The sequence below is a fragment of the Ursus americanus genome, chromosome 31 (assembly GCF_024610735.1).
Source record: "Ursus americanus isolate L20-20 chromosome 31, mUrsAme1.1.p, whole genome shotgun sequence".
Taxonomy (NCBI): domain Eukaryota; kingdom Metazoa; phylum Chordata; class Mammalia; order Carnivora; family Ursidae; genus Ursus; species Ursus americanus.
Genome location: NC_142157.1, coordinates 36,204,812 through 36,223,690, shown reverse-complemented (window position 1 = coordinate 36,223,690; position 18,879 = coordinate 36,204,812).

The following is an 18,879-nucleotide window of genomic DNA, read 5'->3' as shown; positions in this document are numbered from 1 at the left end:
AAAGACAAGAAACAAAAAAAGATTTAAAAAAATACGCCACACATAAAACAACGGCAGGGCTGAGGCATATTTGCAAATCCGCAGCTCTCCCCGGGAAGTGTAAGCCAGTGAGCTGTGCAAACTGACATGCCCACTCATGAGCCTCACAGTAATCGGACGTGTGTTTATACAAAGGATTTATTTGGATGTCATTATCATATCATGGTGGGGCTTTACCCTATTTTGAACAATTTTACATCTGTGTCCATGCGGGAAAGTAGCCTAGAAATATTCCTGATGCATTTGTCCTTGGGATCAAGTTTTACTGGATCACTTAAATAAGTTGCAAAGCATTTCTTCTGTTGTCTGGAGGAGTGTATGTAAGGATGGGATTGCTTCTTCCTTAAAGGTATCAAATAACTATCTAGTGAAACCAGCTGACTTGGAGTTTTCTTTTAAGGGAACACACTTAGTGCTGATATAATTCTTTTTTTTTCAAAGATTTTATTTATTTATTTATTTATTTGGGAGAGAGAGAGCACGAGCTGGGAGGAGAGGGGCAGAGGGAGAAGCAGGCTCCCTGCTGAGCAGGGAGCCTGATGCGGGGCTCAATCCCAGGACCCTGAGATCATGACCTGAGCCGAAGGCAGGTGCTTCACCGACTGAGCCACCCAGGCGCCCCTGCTGATTTCTTTTTTTGTTTGTTTGTTTTTTATTATGTTATGTTAGTCACCATACAGTACATCCCTGGTTTTTTATGTAAAGTTCAATGATTCATTAGTTGCGTATAACACCCAGTGCACCATGCAATACGTGCCCTCCTTAATACCCATCACAAGCCTGTCCCATTCCCCCACCCCCTGCCCTCTGAAGTCCTCAGTTTGTTTCCCAGAGTCCATAGTCTCTCATGGTTCATTCCCCCTTCTGTTTACCCCCCCCTTCATTCTTCCCTTCCTTCCCCTACCGATCTTCCTACTTCTTATGTTCCATAAATGAGTGAAACCATATGATAATTGTCTTTCTCTGCTTGACTTATTTCACTTAGCATAATCCCCTCCAGTCCCATGCATGTAGCTGCAACTGTTGTGAAATGGTTCTCTCTGATAGCTGAGTAACAGTCCATTGTATATATGGACCACATCTTCTTAATCCAGTCATCTGTTGAAGGGCATCTCGGCTCCTTCTACAGCTGATTTAATTCTTTAAAGGTTTTAGACTATTGCAGTTTCCTGTTTCTTCTTGAATCAGTCTTGGTATACTTCCTCCCAAATTTGTCCACTTCCTATTTTCAAATTTATTGGCATAAAGATATTAATAATGCCTTTTTTCTAAGATGTCTGTGTGTTTGGCATCTGTAGTGATTTTTTTTCCAATTGAAGTATAGTTGACATACAATGTTATACTAATTTCAGGTGTACAATACAGTGATTCAACACTTCTATACATTACTTAATGCTCACCGGGCAAGTGTAGCTACCCTCTGTCACCATACAAAGTTATTACAGTATTATTAACTCTGTTCCCTGTGCTGCACTTTCATTCCCATGACTTATTTATTTTATAACTGCAAGTTCGTACCTTTTAATCTCCCTTGCCTATTTTGCTCCCCTCCCACCTCCTTCCCCTCTGGTGACCACCCGTTTATTTTCTGTATTTATTACTCTGTTTCTGTTTTATTCTTCTGTTTTTTAAATCCCACATATAAGTGAAATCCTATGGTATTTCTCTCTGTCTGACGTCACTAGTGTAATATCCTCAAGATTCATCTATATTGTTGCAAATGGCAAGATTTCATTCTTCTTTATGGCTGAGTAATATTCTGCTATATATATAAGCCACACCTTCTTCATCCATTAACCTACTGATGGACACTTGGGTTGCTTTCATATATTGGCTATTATAAATAATGCTGCAATGAACATAGAGGTGCATATGCGTTTTCAAATTAATATTTTTGTTTTCTTTGGGCAAATACCCAGTGGTGGAATTACTAGATCATATAGTAATTCTATTTTTAATTTTTTTGAGGAAACTCCATGCTGTTTTCCAAAGTGGCTGCACCAGCTTCCATTCCCACCAGCAGTGCATGAGATTCCCTCTTCTCCACATTCTCGCCAACACCTGTTGTTTCTTGTGTTTTTGATTCTAGCCATTCTGACAGGTGTGAGCGATATCTCATTGTGATTTTGATTTGCATTTCCCTGATGATGAGTAATGTTGAGCATCTTTTCACGTGTCTGTTGGCCATCTGGATGTTGTCTTTGGAAAAATGTCTGTTCAGGTCCTCTGCCCATTTTTCAATCACATTATTTGCTTTTCAGGTGTTGAGTTGTATAAATTCTTTATATATTTGGATATTAACCCCTTATTGGATATATCATTTGCAAATACCGATACAGTTCAGTAGGTTACATTTTGTTTTGTTGATTGTTTCCTTGGCTGTGTAGAAGCTTTTTATTTTGATGTAGTCCCATTAGTTTATTTTTGCTTTTGTTTCCCTTGTCCAAGAAACATATCTAGAAAATGTTGCTAAGGCCAATGTCAAAGAGATTAATACCTATGTTTTCTTCTAGGATTTTTTTAGTTTCAGGTCTCACATTTAATCCATTTTGAGTTCGTGTATGTGTGTGTGTGTGTGTGTGTGTGTGTGTGTGTGTGTGTATGGTGTAAGAAATTGGTCCAGTTTCATTCTTTTGCATGTGACTGTCCAGTTTTCCTAGTGCCATTTGTTGAAGAGATTGTCTTTTTCCCCATTGGATATTCTTGCCTCCTTTGTTATAGATTAATTGACCATATAAGCATGGATTTATTTCTGGGCTCTCTTTTCTGTTCCATTGATCTATGTGTCTGTTTTTGTGTCAGTGCCATACTGTTGTGATTAGTACAGATTGGTGGTATAGCTTGAAATCCAATTGTGGTACCTCCAGCTTTGTTCTTCTTTCTCATGATTGCTTTGGCTAATTTAGGTCTTTTGTGGTTCTATACAAATTTTAGCATTAGTTGTTCCAGTTCTGTGAAAAAATGCTGTTGATATTTTGATAGGGACTGCATTGAATCTGTAGATTGCTTTGGGTAGTATGGACATTTTTAAAATATTAATTCTTCCAATCCACGAGCATGGAATGACTGTCCATTTGTTTGTGTTGTCTTCACTTTCTGTTATCAGTGTTTTATACTTTTTAGTATTGGTTATGTACAGCTTCTTTCTATTTTTCATCAGTTTCACAAGTGGTTTTGTCAATTTTATTGGTATTATTAAAGAACAAACTTATAGCTATTTAAAGTTTGATTTTATTTTGCTTAATTATTCCTCTTCATTATTTACTTAATTTTTCCTTCACAAATGCAAGATTAACACAAAAAAGGAAGATATAGATGAAGTGGACAATTTGGGGGAGAGTCTACCAAGAATGACTCAAGAGCACTCACTTTGGTGTCTTGTTATCTCTGACATCCTGTTTGTCATTGCCCTTGAAAAGTACTTTTGTTTGTTGGTTACCCAGGGTCTAAGATGGATATGACTTCCCTCGGAGAGCATTTATGTTCCTGTCTAAGAACGTTGGGGATACTAACGGTTGCAACCATCTCAAACCAATTCTATGGCCCCACTTTTCTTGGCCTCTGTGTTCCAGATCACATGCACCCATGTGCAAAGAGCTGATCTGTGGCTACAAATTCCCCCCAATTTTTTCTTCCCTTTTCTTTTTTGGCTCTGTTTCCTTCTAAGGCAGTTTCCTTAAAATCCCCTGTGGTTGGAAGAGAGTGGGTTTAAATATGGTTCACTCTTACTCTAACTATGATTGCCCTTTTTGGGGTACCAGCTTATGGTCAGGATGTCTCCTCTAAGGCCTTAGATATTGGGTTTGACTTCTGTTCATCTTGTCTTGAATGGACAAAAACTCACCAAAAAAAAAAAAAAAAATTCATGGGGTGGTATAGCAAATGCTCTCAGGGCATGAGCACCTTTGATGACCATATACACTCATATATATACAGTGTATACACATGCTTATAGCTCTTTCATAAAATAGTTTGTTCCTACTGTCTTCAGATTTTTAATACATTTAAAGTAATTTTTGAAAAATATGTAAAACTGTGCTATATAATATTTTCTATTGTTTTTAGCTGGAGAGTTAATTTGACTAATCCAGGCTGCTGTTTCTGGAAACCAGAAACCACTATTTAACTTCGAAGTATTTTTATATGTTTCTTTTACCAAAATAAAACTAAAGGAAAAGAGACACATAAACAGACATAAATACTGTGGGACTGCAGAGAAGGAGCTATGTACAAGACCAACAGTGTAGAGAAGGAGACTGGAGTGGATGTAAGCTTTCAAGAGAAGATATTTCAGCTAGTCTTCAGCAATGAGAACAAAAACCCAGACAAAGACAAAAATGTGGGCACATCAAGACGAGTCATGAGCAAACACAAAAACAAGATGTATGAGAGCAGGGTACAGTCAGGGAGGAGACGCGGTGTGGCTGCCCCCTGCAGCCGAGAGCTCACAGGGCAAACTGCAGGCACGTGGGCATGGACGCCTTCTGACTTGGTCCTGCCATGGTCACTGTCTCTTCACTCCCCTGATTTGAATTTATCCCCCATCTGCCCCATCCCTGCTCATCAGCATTGGAGGGACTTGTTTTCCTGAGCCCTGACAGCTCTCAATGATGTTTCACTCACCCTCTAACTTTGTGGTCCTGACCCCTTAGTTGGTTTTCAGCCTAGAATGAGAGCCGTGGTGCCAACCGATTTGCATCCCTATGGCCTTTCCTGTGACAACGTATGGTGCCAATCGCCAGGATCTGAGTGAGGAACAGAAGCAGCTTTGTGAGAGAAGGTGATGAGTGAAATTTAAAGCACACAATTTGCGAAACTGTAAGTTTCAGAGGGCTGTCAGATCTGCAAGTCCAGAACTCAGAAAGATGCTTAGAATAAGAGAAAAGATTTAAGAGTAATTAGTACACATGTGGTAACTGACACCTTAGGAAACCTTGCTGGATCATGTGGAATAAGATCAATGAGCCCAGAATGAACCTGGAGATATCCCACACCTAGTGGTCAGAGGAGGAGGAATGAAAATGGCCAGCCAGCAACGCAGAAGGCTGGGTCACCACTTCAGCTGGCTCTGATTATGGATGGAGGAGACAATGCCGTTTCTGAAATGTCGAACTCATTACCAGGATAGCTTGTGCTCTGTAAGAATCCAGTTCAACAGCTATTAAAATATATCCTCTTTGAATAAATGCTGTTAGAAAAGTGAAAAGTATTGTTTTAAAGTTCTCCAGATCCTAGCTGTTTTTTTATTGCTCCATTTTTAAATAGTTCATGGAATTAGGATAATAGAAGTGCAGATGGCACATTCGCCGAATTGCATGTAACTGCATTTCTTCAGCTGCTGGGTAGGACTCTTCACGGTGACTGTGGAAAGTGAACAATGCCCTGCAATCAGAGACATCAGCTGGAAGGACCCTTAGAGATTGTTCGGAACCAACCAATCAATTGATTTTTTAAAAAGGAACATAAGAACTATCAAGGTTAAGTGACTTGCCCAACATTGAATCTGCAATGTTAAAATGTACAGCCTCAAAGGGAGTTTGTCCTCTGCATCCAGGCCATTGTCTGCTAACAGCTACTCAAAACAGATACCTCAACAATTTTCCGTGACCCTACAACAGCAAACAACATTATTTCTCTGCCTGACCCAACCAGAAGCCACAGTAGGCACACAGGACCAGAATGGTAGCCCAGCAACACATTCAGGGAACCAGCGTGTCCCGCCATCCCATCCACCATCCTCGTGCCCTCGGCTCATGGTACCAAGATGGCCCTTGTGGCTCAGCCCTCACTTCAGATTTGCACTTACGGCTGGAGAAAGGGGACAGGCTGAAACGAAGTGTGAAAAGAAAGGTCTTCCTGTGTGGCTGTGACGCCTCCTCTCCTCAGCCGGGGCCCCAGCTGCCTCTGCCTGGCCAGGCTGTGTCCGATGGTCGCTCCGAGCTCTCCCGTTCCACGGAGAGAAGAGTCGGGGAGAGGTTCTGAAGATGACTTCTTGTGCTATCTCTTCCCGACTAAAATGCTTAGTCATTTTTCTCCTGTTGATTTTAACACGAGGATGTAATTATCTTTCTTTTTTAGTATCTTTAGTGTTGACATTCACAAATATGGGCAGAAGACTATGTGCAGTTTCACCGGGGTGGGGGGCAGATCTAACATCTGCGACCACCGTCTAGAGCAAGGACAGATCATCACGAATTCCATTCATCTTTCCCCAGCACACCCCTCCCCCGACCAAGGCGCAGCTGACAGTTTTAGTAATTATCACCTTGCTTTTCTTTATAGCTTTACATCATGGGTGTGCTTCCATAGAATATAGTTTAGTTACGTCTGTTTTTGAATTCGATGTAAATTGAATCAAACTGTACGCATTCTTTTGGGACTTGCTTTTTCCCCTCAATATTACGTTTGTACGATCCATGCTGTTGTTATCTGTGTCTGGTGTTTGTTTAATTTCATCGTGGAATAGAATCCTATTGGATAAATTATCTTCAACTTATTTATCCATTCTACTGTGGGTGGGCATGTGGGTTCTTCCCACCGAAGCCTATTCTGAATAATGCTGCTTTGAACGTGCGTGTATATATCTTAACACACGTTTCTTGGAGGCATATCCGAGGGGTGGTGTATTCAGCAACAGGGTATGATTATCTTCAAGTCCACTAGAAACACAAAACTCTTCCCAAGTGGTTCTACCCAGTCAGCCTCCCCTCGGCCCAGATGAGAGATCCTGCTGTGTCCCGTCCTTGCCAACATTTGATGGTTGATATGATATGATAGCAAAGCCGTTGTACCTCTGTGTTTGCTGTTTCTGAGGTTTTATGTGTTATTTCCCTGATGACTGATGCGATTGAGCGTGTTGTCATATAAACATTGGTCTTTGGATCGCCTTTCTGTGATATGTTCATTGAAGCCTTCTTGTTCATCTTCTTATTGGTCCTTCTGGTTTTCTTGCTGACTTGCAGAAGTCCTTTGTCAAATATCTTTTCCCACAAGCTGGCTTATCTTTTCATTATTTTTATGGCATGCTTTGATGAATAGAGTTCTTAATTTTAATGTGTTACATTCAGCAATCTTTTCTTTTCATGATTCGGGCTTACTGTATCTTGTTTAAGAAATCCTTCCCTACCCCAAAGTCAGGAAGATATTCTCCAGCAGCCCCTTCTAGAAACTTTTGCTTCCCGATTTGGGTCTTTATGTTTCCTACTTCCGGTGATCATGGACTAAGACACCCACCGGATGGTCTCCCCTCCCCTGGAGAAAACAATCATAAGAGCTGAATGCATTACCAAAAGCAAGAAGCAAACACCTGAGGGAACTAGAGGGTGGACTGATGGGAGGACCCCACACAGACTGGTGGGGGTTCATGCTCTTTGGAGGAAGGGGATGGGGAGCTATGTAATAAGTTCCTGTTTCCGCGTCTCTCAATCTGGGACTGAGTGTTGTCTCCACAGCAAGCACAGTCTTCTCGGCATGGGGAACCAGGAAAGTGCAGCTGGGATTGCAGCATGAGTGCAGATCGTGGAGGAACCCCCTAAATGAGAGGGCAGGACGGGGTCCCCACACCCTGCCTCCCGCAGGACTGCTGAGCCTGAACCCCACATGCACACAGCAGACGCGAAGTCCCCCCACTGAAGACAAAACACCCAAACAGGTTGAAAGAGCCGCTCAGAAGCTGTTTCTGTTCCAGCCCAGCCAAGAGAACTACCCGCTGAGGAAAGGAAGCAGTACCGATGGCAGAAGTAACAGAGCTCTGAACGTCACAGTTCCACTTTCACAATGACACGCATTCTCTCCCGAACTACCCAACACCTGAGGAACCAAGAAAATAGAACACATTCTCAAGAGAAAAGAAACTCACTTGAGTTTGTTCCCAAACTTGCTTCCAGATGTTGGAATTTACCATTTCAGTCTTCGGTCTCTCTGTTAACTGTTGTATATGTTGTTAGGAGGGGTCTCTCTTTCCTCCCTCCCACACCCTCCCTCCCTGTTTGGCTACTCAGTTTTCCCGGCAGCGTCTACTGAAAACCTCCATCCTTGTCCCACTGATCTGCCACCCATCCCAGGAGCGTAAAGCATGTCTCTAGATTTTCTATCCCATCCGATTGGCTCGCATGTCCACACGCACCACGTGGCGTGGCTGTGCAGCTTCTCGGCATGATATGACGCTTGACACAGCAAGTCTCCCCAGCTTGCTCAAGGATGGCCTGGCTGCTGCCACTCCTGTGCCTTCCAGGGGTGGCCCATGAAGGCATGCTGGGAAACAAGATGAGCAAAAAATCTGTTGCAAGTGTGAATGAGGCTACATGGGGTCACCAAGCCAGTCTGGGAGGGACTTACGTTATGGTGCAGAGTCTGGTCAGTGGTGGACGTTCCTTAGCTCCCTCGCCTTGGGTTCTGGAAACTTCTCATGACAAGGTTCTGCCATTTTCCCTGGAGAGGTCTTTTGTTAGATTTATTTCTGAGTCTTTGACATTTTTGATGCTACCTAAATGGTATATATTACAAACGTTTATATTTTTGTTTCTTTCTTGAAAACAGAAATACAGTGCAATACAGAATGCAATTTTTAGCATATTCAACAATGCAAGGCTCACTTATTCTAGTAATTTACCTATAGATTGCTTTGGTTTTGCCATGTTCACAGTCATCTACGAAAATGAAAGCTTTATTTATTGCTTTACGGTTCTTAATAACCTTCATTGCTTTTTGGTCCTTATCGCACTGGCTGAACTCTCGGATCCACAGCTGGAGAGAGGTGCTGTTAGCCGACACCCTTGTGTGGTCCTCATCTCTCAGGCCGGTCTTCTACATTTCTCCATCAGGTCTGGTGTTGGCTAGAGGTCCTCTTGCTATCCTTTATCAGACCAAATAAGTTCCTGTCTATTCTTAGTTTGCTAAGAGTTGCATTTTTTAAAACTATGAATGCATGTTCAGCTTTACGAAATGCTTTTTGTAAGTCTGCCGAGGTGATCATATTATTTTTTTCATTTAATGTGTCAATATGATGAATTATATTGATTGATTTTTTTTTAATGCTACTCTCTTCCTAGAATACATCCATCTTGGTGGTGAGGTGTTTTTCCTTCTTGTTCTACTGATTTACATTCCCCAGTGTTTTCTCCAGATGTCTAAATCCTCGCTCTGGAGAGAGATGGGCATGTACTTCTCCTTTCCGGGAAGGCTTCCTGTGGTTTCCATACTAAGGTTGTGCAAGTCTCGAACAACAGGTTGGGTGTGTTTCTTCTCTTTCTGTTTTCCGAAGTCATTTGTGTAAGATGAGTGTCGGTGTTCCCGAAAGGCTTCTGAGAGCTCACCACAGTCAAGGCTGCTGAGTGGAGCGAGTCCTGGTCGGCTGGCTTTCTGGGCTTGTGTCTTCCCTGTCCTCCCGCTGCTTGGCTCAGCGTTAAGGCATCTCTCTTGGGAGCCTCAGGGGTTCAGTGGGAGCCGGGGCCCATCTGGATGTGGACGGGTGTCCGACGAGACTTCCCACCCTAGGTGGGGGTGCAGGGGCAGCACCTTTGGGCAGATAAGGCTGTGTGGTTCTGGCTTTCCGTTTTCATCCAATAACTGACCTCGGAGTGCCCTGCTGGAGTCAGATCTTTAGTGCTTCCATGGTATTTCTTTCCCCAAATGTGGTCTTTTCCATTTCATTTCCCTTCAGCTGGAAGGATGAGCCCGGCACTGGAAGCGTCAACCCTCCTTCCTCGCTTTTCACGTCAGATGCCGCGTCTGCCAAAGCCAAGCCGGCTCCCTTCATCCTGGTAATAAGACAGGTGGTGGGATGGTCGCTCTTTCTTCTTGTCTGTGGAATAACATCAGCAGAAGCTTAGAGGAAGGTCCGTCTCCACACTCGATCACAAATTCTAACCACATGAGCCACGGCTGTCAAGCAAACACAAGCTCATATTTAAACATTTTGTGAGTTAGCAAATGTCTTCATGTCCTTGCTTAAATGAATGAAAATGGAAAGCTCAGTTTCATCTGTCTGATCCAAGGAAGTCATAATCAATGTCTTCAAGATGCACATCTGAGAGTAATAGGAGCGAGAAGCAGCAGCAAAATCTGTGATTGCATATATGCTTATGTGCTTGTAAGGAGACAGAAAATGTTCAGCTATGCCTGGCTTTCATCAAAACGCCAGTAAATTTTCTCTCTTTTCACTTCTGGGGCTTAGTGTCTGTAATACTCACAATTTTCGATGTTCCTTGAATAAAGAAGAACAATATGATGATATTTCTGAATCTTTATTCTGCTTCGCAGTGAGAACACTGTACATTTTAGCAACGCTAAGGTATTCTTCCTTTTTCCATGACAAAAGAACATGGACTTTCTTCAGTCTGAATCCAAAGTCATTATTATTTAAAGGGAAAAAAAAAGAGTGAGGACGGGAATTCTCTAAATAATGTGCAGTGGATTTTGTAAATCACAGTCACACTCCTATTACGTGCTGGTGCAGAGCAGACAGACACACGTTCTCTGAGTGTAAAAGCCACTTCTGCAGGAATTATTCTACCGGAGATGAGGTCAGCAGGTGATACCCTCAGACAGCGCTACATCATTTGGTGGGTGCTTATTATAAGTAAATTTAAGGAAAGAGGTGTGCAGGAAAAAGGCAACTTAAAAACATGAAGGACTTGAGTGTTACGGAGAAGAACCTTTCAGAAGGTGAGTTGCTGGCTGGCAATGCTCTTTTAAACAGAGAACGGGACGATGACCGTGAGAGCCGCTGGCTATCTTGATCTTGGGCGGGAGAGTGTTGTGTCTCCTGCGGTGCCAGCAAGGGCCACGCACACAGGAGAGACTAACCGAGCCACATAATCTAAGGGCACTAGCAGAGAGTTCAAGACCATGTGGTCCACAGAAAGACACCCATGCCCAGGAGACCTGTCCTTCCAGTAGCCAACAGTTCCGCCAGGTCAATCCATGTCGGACTCCAAACATCCTGGGAAGTCCACGCTCCAGATTCTGGGGCACATTACCTTCCCGGGCACATCTCCACAGCTTTAACATCACGTAACTGTTAATTACATATCCAAATACTCAGTCTCAGCCCCAAAGATCCAGCTCGCATTCCTGTCTTGATGACGCTCCCGTTAGCTTCTTGGGAAGCAAAGAACAAAAGCATCAGGAAGTCTGTGTGAAATTCGAATTGAGCTTTTTATCACTGGTTGTATGTGGTTCTTCCTCCCCTACGGCTTGAGGAGACCTGCCCGTCTACGGGGAGAGGCTATCAGGCTGCGTGCTGAGTAGAGCTGTGGGCTGGACCCGGTCCTGCTGAGCACTGACCCTCATCGGCAGCCACTGGAAGAGGCTCTCTATGCTGATAAACATTACCAAGTCTTGAACTAATTCTCTGCTCTTCCACTAAAAGATTATAACCATCTTATTACCCACAAAGGAAAATGTGTGGTCAGTGAGAAATTTCTTTTAAGTATTTTATTCCCAGTACCATTAACTAATGAGACGGCATTTTGTGTAAATAAAAAGAGATAAAGGGGCACCTGGCTGGCTCAGCTGGTGAAGTGTGGGACTCTTGATGTCAGGGCTTTGGGTTCAAGCCCCAGGATGGGTGTAGGGATTACTTAAAAATAAAACCAGGAAGGAAGGAAGGAAGGAAGGAAGGAAGGAAGGAAGGAAGGAAGGAAGGAAGAAGGAAGGGAGGAAGGAAAGGAGAGGAAAGGAGGGAGGGAAGGAAGGAGATTAAGATATAGAAATATAAAAATAGTAAAGCTGCTAAGGTTTCTGGTTTGTTTACACTGACAATTTTTAGGACTAAAAGATAAGGAATCCAGAGTAAGGCCAATATAGTGTGGCATGTAACAGTGCCCAGACACAGCATGTGCTCAAGAAATCGTGACGAAAGAAAAGAAACAGAAATATTTTTATCAACAAACATGGCACTCCAGCCTGGACCAGAATGGTGTGTAACAGAAAGAAGAAACTCACGTTTCCCCAAATGGTTTTTAAAGTGCTGAACATTTCTGCTGAATCCTTTCTAATGGGACATGAGTTTAGTAAATATCATTAAACACTCAGATAATCAAATACACAAATACAGTGTTCCTACTTCTGATTGCTACCTTATATTTTCCAAAGTAAAATTTAAGAAAAAATTTTATCAAGAAAACTTTTTAAAGATTATCATCCCCTGAGGACCCCTGCCTTGCAATGAGCCAGCCGGGCGGGGGCTGCTCTGCAGCTCGTTCTCTGTGGGCGGGAGTGGGGGCGACAAGATTTATTTATATAATTTATACATTTGTATAATTGTACACATTGCTTAAAATTTTTTAACAATGCATTACTTTCCTAATAAAAAATAAAGATTTTTATATGGGGGGGGGGCCAAGCTTGCTCTCCCGACACATACTGGCATTTATTTAAACACACCGAAGACCAAATAAAGCCTAAATTTATACTGTGAGTATCTGTTGAGCTCCTTACATAGTTTTGCACGATCCATGATTTTCTAAGAATTTTAGCTTTACTGAGGTATGACTGATATAGAAAAGTGTACGCTGTCTCACGTTCCTCGTGATGCTTTGATACGCATGCACATTGTGAAAGGGCCCCCGGCTGAGTTAACAAACACACCCATGACCTCACCTGTTTCCCCTCCCCTTTGGTGAGCACATTTAAGCTTTACTCTCTCAGCAAATTCCAATTACACAGCACAGCGTTACCAACTAGAGTCACCATGTTTTACACTGGATCCTCAGTCCTTACCCATCTTATAGCTGAAAGTTTGTACCGTTTGACCAACCTTTCCCTACGCTCCCCAACCCCAAGCCCCAGGCAACCACTTTTCTACGGTTTCTATAATTTGACTTTTTTTTCGGATTCTGCAAATAGGTGATACCGCGCAGTATTGTCTTTCTCTGTCTGGCTTATTTCACCTGGTGTATTGCCCTGAAGTCCATCCCTGTTGTTGCAAATGGCAGGACCTCCTTATTTCTTATTGCCGAGCAGCTGTGCGTGCACACCACATCTTCTTTATCCAGTCATCCAGCGACGGGCAATTAAATTGCTTCTCTTTCTTGGCTATTGTGAATCGTGTTTCCGTGCACACGGGAATATAGACATCTTCTTGAGATCCCGTGTTCATTTCCTTTGGACGTATGCCCAGAAGGGGGAATTGCTGGGTTGGGTGGTGGCTCCGTTTCTAATTTTGTGAGGAACCTCATTACTGTTTTCTAGCGTGGACACAACCAGTTCCACTCCCACCAACAGTGCAGGAGGGTCCCCTGTCCTCTGCACCCTCTACACCTCTTGTTATCTCTGTCTTCCTGGTACTGGCCGTCCTGACAGGTGTGACATGAGATCTCGTTGTGATCTCGATTCATGTTTCCCTGGTGCTACGCATGATTTTATCAGCTGCACTGCAATTGACATCTCTTTCCTTCAGTGTTTTTGCTCTTATAAATAAATCCATGATGGACATCCATCCTTATACATTATACCTTATGCATTTTTCTGATTGTTTGCTGAAATGAGAGAGTGTTGCTTCATGAAACAGGAGAGCCTGGGAGTGGTGTGAGCTGACAGAGCTTTTACTATTTGTTAGAAGCCCTGGGAACGTGATGAAAATGACTGAGGCCCCGCCATCCACGGATCCATGGACCTCCCCATCCCATGAGGCCCTCTGAGCTCAGACTCTTCTCCAGGGCGAATGTGTCAAAGGCTTTGCTACCAAACCAACTGGGCCAGTGACCACAGCAACTCAGTTCAACCAATCCCAGGCCGGGCAAAGCTGGACAAAGTTCAAACGGGCAGGCCCCGCTCAACCCCTTCGAACAGCCATCTCTCATCAAACAAGGGGATTTGGTCCAATTTGGGATGTGTGTTTATGTTATTTTAAATTTCTATGAGAACCAAAATTTTGTAGATGAGACTCTATCTTAATGAAAGCTTTCCATGTAAATCCTTGGGTTAGGTCAAGAAAATCAGTACCCTTTAACTGACTTGTTTTTAAAATCCAGGTTCCAGAAGCTCAAAGGCAAACATGTGGGCACATTTCCCCTATCTCTAGAAATCTACAGTACCCTTGGGAGGAAGAGAAGGCATCTCTGGTTCTCCTCTGGAATCTCCTAGACGATAGGACCAGCTTTGGTTGGGGGAAGGTGGACAGATTGGACACCACCAGGATTGGGTAGTGGACAGATTGTGGACAGAGCCAAATAAGGGCTTTCACTGGATGTGTCAGTGACACGAGGCCTTCCTGACGCATGCCCCATCTACTTCCTACAGCCCTGGTCACCACACGCACTCTCCAACCTCTGCAGCCCTTTCTCCTCTTGGTCCTGGTCTTGGAGTTGGTCCCAGAGGCCCCCGCGCGTTCCTGGAGCCATCCAGCAAAACTGCCCAACTGCTCAGGCCCTCCGAGCCCGCCGGGGTCTGTGTCGCCCTCTCAAGCAGCTGCCACCTGGGGACACGATTGTTCTGTGTTCAGATCCCTGGGAAGGTAGTCCTCTCCTTCTAGGAACATCGCTTGTTAACAGAATGTTCTGGATAGCCTATTGCTCCAAAGGAAAAATGCTAGTTAGGGGATTTGAGCATGAGGGACAGTGGTCCCTGGGCTTCTTCCTTGCCTGTGGGCACTGCCTGCCTGCTCGCCCACCCCGCCTGGACCCCTGTTTTGCCACATGCTGCCTTTCCTGGGACCATTCACCCTTTATGTCATTTCTCCTCCTGCCACCGAAATGGAAACACTGACTCTATATGATCTTCTAGTCAAGATGGCGTATTTTAACTTAGCTTGAAAGAAGAAAGCAATGTCACACATAGGAAGGGTGTGCCCAGTAATACGGCTGTCAGTGAGCACATTGAATCGTTCCAGGGACAAGCATGGAAGAGCCCGGCAGCTTCGGGACGGCACGTGGAAGAGACAGACTATTCGGCGGGACCTGGGGTCCCTCCAAGCCGGCAAGACCCCATGAGGCGTCACAGACGCACACGCCCCCCCCGCATGGCTCCTGGCAAGGGGCCCCCCTCTCAGGGCAGCGAGCCACACACAGACGCAGAAGCAGGAGCAGCGGGGCCTGGCAGTCGCGAAGGCGGACCACATGCTCATCAGAGAGAATTGCACCCGAGACAGCAGAGCTAAGGCAAGAATCGGAGCAGGAAGTTTTCACAACACGACGAATACCTTCAGAGGGACCGCAGTGGGACCAGCCAGGAAACAAAAACAGGTGGAATTAGACTCTTCAACGGGGGCGGGGGGAGCACCCTAACAGATGTGGGGAAAGTGCATTCAGTTAGAACCAGAAGAATCCAAAAAGCCGTCCGTGAACTAAACGGCCAAAGCAAATAAAGAGTTGAAGCTTAAAAAGGTTAAAATAAGAGAAATTTACCTAAACGAATAAGAAATCAAAGCCAGGGACAGTTCTGATGCGTCGGACAGAACCAGAGCACCCTTCAGTGTGGTATCAGGACTATATGCTTCACGGAATGTGAATATTATACATTCTCAACTTCTCCAAAAGTGGATCATTTTATTTACGCGAGAAATTCCACCTAAGTGCAACGCGTGACCAGAGCAGGGTTTCCTGCAGAAGTTCGGCTGCGGACCGTGTGTTCAAAGAGCTGGGAAGTGGCCAGCCTGCACAGACGTCCACTTCTAGTCCAGTTAGCGCCTCCGCGCACGTCAGAAAAGACCCCTGACCTTTCTGCTGCACGGCAGCCACAAAGCCGAGAGGCTCACTATGCCATGACCAGCGATTCAGGCATCCAGGTGAGGATGTGTCTACAGAGACTCTGATGGCCTCATTCCTGGGCCTGCAGGTGGCTCTGGCTGTTGGAGGGGCCCCATGGGTCCAGAAGGCGAGTCCCAAGACAGAGTGAGCCCCTCCCTGTGACAAGTTTGCTCCTGCCCCGTGGCCGTGTCCCAGCGTGGGAAGGAGGGACTTCCACCAGGGCACAGACTCGGGGAAGGAGGGGGGCTCAGTGGGACGGGGTCTCTTCCTGAAGAACTACCTGCATTGTGCATTGAAGGGTTGCAATGAACCGTGTTGATTAGAACAACCCTTCACTGACAGTTTCTGGGAAACCGTCACAAAACATGGCCCGGCCTATGATACGTGTAAGGTGAACGTCACCCGTGGGATTGTGGGTACATGTCTGCATAACTTGATGTGCGGGGCCTGCCACCTGCTCCGATCGACGACCCTGTTTTGCAGCCTCATTCTACTCACCAGCTCCCAAGTTGAGCAAAGCTTCCGTAAGTCTCTGCAGAACATCGTTCGAAAACCACGGAAGCCAAACCTTCTAAACCAGGTACAAGACGACTTGGGATCATTCCCGAATTCCCGACTGCTTGGAACACCAATCAAGTGACGGCAGACAGTGATTATTCCCGACGCCCGCCATCTGCCGCGCAGTGTGCATGCACCATGGAGGACGCGGGGTCCACGCAGCAAGAAGCTTCCCGTGCGTCTGAGCAGCAAGGGACACAGGAGCACCTGTCAGACCATAGCAGGGGCCTTGCCAGGAGATGCCGACCGTTCACATCCCCAATAGGTCACTGACCCGAGTTCCTTCCAAAGCTCCTTGTGCCCACAAGGGTAGAACCTGAGAGGCGGCTTCTGCCCAGGAGCCTAATGTCCACTCCCCCTGGCTCTCCCCCTGTAACCTCCTGACCATCTCCCTGCACTTATGGCCGCAGAGCGCGGACCTGGGGAGACGCTCCCAGAACCAGCCGGCGGGTCCTTTCTGTGGCCAACTGACGGACTGCGCTCAAAGCCAACGTTGAATGCTCTCCTCCCCTGAAGCCGAGACCAAGGTCCTGGATAAAGAGTGATTTCTCCCACCGTGAAGCAGGCGGGAGTGGCAGCCCTCACATCGGCGTTCTTCTCTCCCATCTCACAGGACCAGCAAGAAGGGTCCGATTTGGTTCCGATTTGGTTCCGATTCGCCAAGTATCCGTGTTAATGCTGTTAGGACTAAAATTACTCCTGGTGGAACGCCTCGCAAGCTTGACGAGAAGCAGTTAATTGAGACAGTTTACAAGGATTATTATGCCTAGTTCTTAAAATAATTTTCCATCGGAAAGAATGAAGAGATTTGTACAGTTTTTTAGACAACCATATTTCTTTATTTGATACGTGAAATCCTCTGGCACTTTCCTGCCCTTGTGTTATTTTTTGAGTATCAATTTGGGAGAAAAAAATGTTTTTACCTTATTCCAGTTCAGACAGATTTAAGGGTAATATTAAAAGGAGGAAAAGCCCACTGGCGGAAGGAACAAGAAACTTCTACCCAAGCTGCCCTTTTCTCTTGGGCCCATGTAAAAACTGCGGGGTTCAAAGAAGCACAGACGGAAGACAAACATGGGGCCATGAGCCGCCACCATAGGACATCGGACGTGAGGGACATCTGGTCTCCCCCAGCTGAGGACCGGAGCGCGGCCGAGCGCACTTGCCACAGCCCCGTGTTTCGTGTGATTCAAGTGAGCGTTGACTATCTGCTTCTCACAACACAACATTTTTTCCCTTAGAGAAAGTAATACCTTACTTTCTGAGGATATTGGGATAATAAAAGCCCATGAGAAAATGAAATGTCCGTGACCTGTAATTACATGGGCGGGTCTGGCTGCCGGGTTTTAGCTTCCTGCCCACATACACGTGTCTCTACGTTTTAGCTTATTTATTTATTTTCAATACGGGCATCACACGGTAAATTTAAGTTTCCCTACGCCTCTGAGGTGACTCAGGACCTACAAATAGGCTTTTGCGCCCAAGTTAGAGCCAGAGCTGGAGTGGTTCTGCCCAGGGGTGGGGTGGCTCGCGCTCCCCAGAAGCCTTGGGTTTTGGGTTCTGTTCAGATGACAAGTGCACCGCAGGCTCGGCGTCCACCAGGAGAGTGACAGGGACCTGCAGTGGGCGCAGAGGGGCGTTCCTGAGAAGGGAAGGACACGGCCGCTCCGGTCCCACCGAATCCAGGCTGAAGCCCCGAACTGCCCGCACCTCTGGAGAGGCAGGAGCCCCAGACAGTACAGGCAGTTCCCGGGGGATCGATGCAATAGTCCGGCGGCTTTGGGTAAGTCACCGGTTTCTCCAGGTTTCTGTTTTCTTGTTTGGAAAGCTCTAAAAAACACCCTGGCCTCATCCCAGAGACCAGATGTGACCGCTCTGGGGTGCACTCTGGACGGCTTCCTAGGCTCCTCGGCGGCTCCCAGCGCGCAGCCGGACCGTGAACCAGCAGGCTCCGCGGCCGGGAGGTCGTCCTCCTCCTCGGATGAAGCGATGCCACATGTCGTTCATCTCCGCCTTTCCGAGGACAGACGCCACGTGCAATTATATACCCACCACAATACGGGCTGTGTAGGGCTGGAAACTGCGTTCTGTAGCTTTATCCTAACAGTAAGAAAACCAGACCAGCGGCGACTCTCGGACCCAGTGAAGCTGGGAGACCACACTGAGTGCCCCACTTTTCTAGGGCTTTCCAGGGACCGATAGAGGAGATCATCAAGAATGGAGAAGGACGCAGGTGGTGGCAGTGCCGAGTGGTGGCCCCAAGGCTGAGAGCACGAGCATATCACCTATTGCTGCGGCACCCGGGGCGCACGGCTCATCCCACAGCACGCACCGTGCATGCACAGGCTCGAGCCTCCCCTGGGCGCGGGCCTTACGCACCGCACTTCATGTCTGTTGCGGTCTGATTCCAGGGGTCCGCTATGGAGGGCCGCACTGAACGACACCCCGGAGAGCCTTCACCTGCAGGTGGCTCTCTGTTCTGGGAACCATAGATCGGACTAAGGTTACAAGTCCGCTTCCATTTTAAAACATGCCCCACCTGCGGTAAAACTACCTTTGTAATGTCTCCATTTAGCTTTCCTCAACTACCCAG